Genomic DNA, 5150 nt, shown 5'->3' with positions numbered 1-5150 from the left:
TCTAATTAAAATGTTGAGCAAATCTTCACAGTAGTGACAGTGCAAAAATTGGCTTAAAGCAATAAATTAACAGTAAGAGCACAAAAGAAGGAATGTTAAGCAGACTGCAACAACACTGTCTAATTTGCTTTTCTGATCGCATCAGTGAAGGTCTGGAAATAACCAGATGCATTAGCATTTATCTAGAAATGATAAAAGTTACCCTCCTGTCAGAGATTCTGACCGTTTATTAATTACCAGCTGAAACTTAAGATGGGATGTGTGTCGCTTCAACTGCTTTACTGCTTGGTGGAGAATGTTTTTAAAGGGATTTCCTGGAGAGGAATAAGAGAGGGTTGGAAAATACTTCTGAAGTTTGAAAACAAAAATGTTAAGTTTCAGCTCTTGCTGTGATCTTTACTTGTCTTTCATCTAGACTTTGGGGGACTGGTAAAGGGTGTGGGAAGTGGGCTGAAGAAGAGAAAAGATCATAAATCCATGAACGCTTATCTGGGAGGCATAGGGTGGCTTCAGGTTGGATATTAAGAAAAATTTCTTCACCAAAAGAGCAGTCAGGCTTTGACAAAGGCTGCCCAGAGAGGTGGTGGGGTCACCATCCCTGGAGGTGATCAAGAACCATGGAGATGTGGCACTGAGAAACATGGTTTAGCAGGGAGATATTGGTGGTAGGTGCATGGTTGAACTGGATGTTTTTAGAGGTCTTTTCCAACCTTGGGGATTCTATGATTCTACAATTCTTTTTATACATAGCTGGCAAATGGCTCCTCTCATATCCTGGTGTACTCAGCCAATCCTGCACATGTCACAGTCATGCTGGGTGCCAAAATTAATATTCAGGAAGCTGAAACTGGTGCTTTCCAAGCTTGGGTCACCACCATGTCACAGGTGACACTTGTGTCACCTTCAGTACGACCAGCATCCTTTCTCACCAAAATTCAGGAGACCAGATGAGACATCCCAGCCCATGCTACATCTGGTAACAGGAACTTCTTCAGGTCTGTACTTTCTGCCTGGATTTCATTTGCTCATGTAAAGCAGAAGCCCAGTTTTGGTGTTTTTCTAGAAGCTCCCTTCTTTCTTCTTGCCTTGCTAAAGCATGCCTCAGTCTACCTTTCTGTAGAAAATAGCATTTCTCAGGGTTTGAGGTATGCAAGATGTATTTGGGGTACCACCACCACAAGCATTGCTAGGGTCAGAGCAGGAAGGGGATGGTGGTTTTCCCGGAGAAAAAAAGCTGCAGGGTGACCTGAGCCTACCTGTGCGACCTGGTGTAGGGAACCTGCTTTGGCAGGGGGGTTGGTCTCGATGATCTCTAGAGGTCCCTTCCAACCCCTACAATTCTGTGATTCTGTGATTCTGTGACCTAATTGCAGCCTTTCCGTATCTAAAAGGAGCCTATAAACAGGAGGGGAGTCAACTCTTTGAAAGGGTAGATAACAGCAGGACAAGGGGAAATGGTTTTAAGTTGAAGGAAGGAAGATTTACGTTGCATATCAGGGGGAAGTTCTTTATTATGAGAATGGTGAGGTGCTGGAACAGCTGCCCAGAGAGGTTGTGGATGTCCCGTCCCTGGAGATATTTAAGGCCAGGTTGGATAGGGCCCTAAGCAACCTGGTCTAGCATTAAATGTGAAAGTTGGTAGCCCCACCTGTGGCAGGGGGGTTGGAGCTTCATGATCCTTGAGGTCCCTTCCAATCCACGCCATTCTGTGATGAGACACCAGTGAGTAGTGTCTCATGCCCTTCTCTCAACCATCCTGTGGGATGAACCCAGAATAGGTTACCAAGAACTTTTTCCAGAGATTTATGCTAGTATTATCTCATAGAGAGTGTTATTTGGGGCTAATCTTCATTTCCTACCTTCAGCTTTTGCACAAGTGTCCAACTGGGAATCTCTGTTATCAATAACATTTAGTCACCTATCAAAACACTAGCCCAGAGCTTCATCTTCCCCCTGCTTGTCACAGATGCTATTAAACACCAATTACAGACACCTTTGGAGCCATTGCTCAGCTGATAGCACTAAGCAGCTACAGCTGGGTGATTTCATAAAGCTTTGCTGGATGGAGCCCTACATGCAATCCTCCTGAAGCAGAAGGCTTTCTCTTTGTGTTGGAGCTGCAACTTGAGACTTCTTCACATGTAAGTTTTATTTTGGATGCATACTGCTACTGCTTAGAAAAATGATGTTACTATAGCATAGCCTATCTTCTTCCACATATTTTGTTTAACTATGGATTGATGGAGTTGTTAAGGTTGGAAAAGATTTCTAAGATTCCTAGCTGACCCCCACCATACCTTGACCGTGTCCCTCAGTTCCACATTTCCATGACTCTTGAGCACCTTTAGGGATGGTGAACCTACCATCTCTCTGGGCAGCTGTGCTAATGCATTATCATTCTTATTAAGGAAGACTTTTTTCCTAACATCCAACCTGATCCTCCTCTGGCACAGCTTAAGGCCACTGCCTCTTGTCCTAAAGGGTGACAAGGAGAAAGCCCCAAGTGTTCCCCATACTACAGATCAACTTCTCTGTAGCCATAAAAAGCTTTGTAAATATTGTATTAAATTTGGTGGGCAATGTTACTGGTTAATGCAGCAAAATCTCCCTGCAGCTCTTCCTACAAGTTCAGGAGAGGTAAATCGCTGTGCCCTGCACATCCCTGACCATGATATATGGCTCATCTCCAGTTCCAAGTCACATCTGGTGGAGAGTTTCAGGAACAGACGCATCAGGAATGTGCCAATTGCATAGCTACTGCTTACTTTTCTTGATGCTTCATATTCAGATTCAAATTCTTTTTGAAAGATTACAATTTAATCATCAGTTTTATTGTAGCTGTAGAGATCTCTTAATAACTTCCTGTCAAGTACAAAATGCAAGTCAATTTCTGATCCCAAAGAAGCGCTGTGACAAAGACAGTTGTAATGACAGTGTTAGGCAGAGCCAAGCCTCTGACCAGTCTGTTCCTTCAGGTCACTGTGGACGATTCCTGTCCTCTATGTACTGTCTTGGTGTCCTTCACTCCTTCCCAAACAGCACTGTAATGCCCTTTTTGGGAAAAGCCAAGCCAAGTGAAGAAATAATTTGTTTTTGTTGGAACCCTAGAGCGATAGATCAGGTCTATTGGTTTCAGAAAGCAAGGATGTGTTCCCACTGCAGGTGACAGTTTTTAGGAATGTTTCTGATATATCCACAGCATTACTGGCTGGGTTTCTCCATGTGCTCTCTCGGGTCTGTGGCATTAATAAATAATGCCTTTGTTTCATGGCACACATGGCGAGTCAACGAGAAGTTATCCCAGAAGCAAACATCTCTTATGTTTCATAAAAGAGTTAACAGGCAGTCCTGCACCTCTCTGGGAGACCTTTGCTACATATTTTTAATGACCTGGGCTCTTGGTAGGTGAAAGGAAAGTTCCAAGCAATAACTCAGGTTTAAAATACTGTCTCGGTGCCAAGTAATCAACCCAGTTTTAAGTGAAGCAATTAGCAAGCATTAGAAAGGCAGCTATTTCCTGCTTGAAGGTGGTAAACTCTGTGTCTCTTATTATGATTTCTCTGGGGATGTGAGTAATAGGCTGCAGGGTTGTTGGTTTTTTGTTTTGTTTTTTGAAGGCTAGGTCGTTTTTTTTTTTTTTTTTGCATGTGTGGAAATACTGGCAGTGCTTTAAATGCTTGCAAGTTTACTAGATATGAGTGATGAAGAGAGCAGAAGAAAGTCCTTACTCTTTTCAGGTGGCTTAAGTGCTGTGTGTGCCAAAGTCAAATAGGTGTTTTTCTCATTAGTTGCTTGAAAGCAGGTTTTTTATTGTTGGTTCCAGCTCGCTGCCTCATCAGACTTCTTTCTTTGGGACCAGACTGATGTTTATTGCTAGAAATGGGCAAAAACTGGTCAATCTGCTGCATCTGTCGGATTGTACCGAGGATCAATGAAACATAAGAGAGGATCTCCCCTGGGGGAGATGTTCCTCACCTGCTTGATTTCACACTGAGGACAGCTCCCAAACCCTGCATTTCCAAGCTCCATAGGTGCAGGTTAGTTCCCAGTGGGTGCAGCTACACCACCCCTTTGTTTTGACCTCACTGGATGCTTTTGGAGACACTTGTCTCAACTTCCAGCACTTTACGCCATATCAGAGTATCAGACTGGGTCTCCCTCCATCTCCCTTAGCACCTCTCTTCTCCACCAGGGCTTTTTAAGCTGGTATCTACACATATAGCTCCTCAAGTTGGTAAGAAAGCATAGAAGCATTAAGGTTGGAAAAGACTATTAAGATCATCTAGTCCAAGCTCAACACACCCTCACCGTGCCCACTGACCACGTCCCTCAGTGCCACATCTCCACGGTCCTTGAACACCTCCAGGGACAGTGACTCCAAAATCTCCCTGTGCAGCCTGTGCCTTTGCATCACCACTCTTTCTGAGAGGAGTTTTTCCCAGTACCCAACCTGAATTCCACAGTTGGCACTACCAAGCTTTGAAAGCCAAGCACCAACCAGCCAAACCAACCAAACGCAGCTGACACCTCACAAAAATATCTGCAGTTCAGGAGTGTGTCCCCCAAAGACTCAGCATTGTGCAAGGAGAATCTCTGCCCCAAATGGAACAAGTGCAGGAAAAACCACATCCGCAATCAGAACTCCATGCCATTCATGGATTGTTTAATTCCAACTTGTTCCCCTTGTTTCAATTTGGGGGAGAAAAAGCCAACACATCTTTTCCAAGGAAAGAGTGTGAGTTTTAGGGAATATTGAAACCAGTTTTCTTTCTGTGGCTTTTGTTCCATTTCCACCGAATTTGGATGGAATGGCAACCAGCTGGAAAGCCTGCAAATGAAATTCTTTAGCAAGGTTTCAGATTTGTGTGAGCATATGCTCTTATCTAACGTGGAGCCTGATGAGACTAGTTTTATTTAACAGTCCCGGATCATAAATTTGATCAGATGGCAGCTTGTGCTAGCACCAGCTGAAACCTGTGTGGGTGCAACTATTGCCAAGTAGAGACACAAAAGAAATGCACAAAAAGAGAAGGGAAAAAAAAAAAAAGAAGTACCTATGAGCCAGTGATCTTCTCAACAGAGCACATCCAGCAGCTCTAGGCTGAATGGCCAGGACTCACCACTATTGCATTAGCAGCAGAGAACAAGAT

This window comes from Meleagris gallopavo, chromosome 5 (assembly GCF_000146605.3).
Source record: "Meleagris gallopavo isolate NT-WF06-2002-E0010 breed Aviagen turkey brand Nicholas breeding stock chromosome 5, Turkey_5.1, whole genome shotgun sequence".
NCBI classification, from domain to species: domain Eukaryota; kingdom Metazoa; phylum Chordata; class Aves; order Galliformes; family Phasianidae; genus Meleagris; species Meleagris gallopavo.
Note: the sequence above shows the minus strand (reverse complement) of the source record.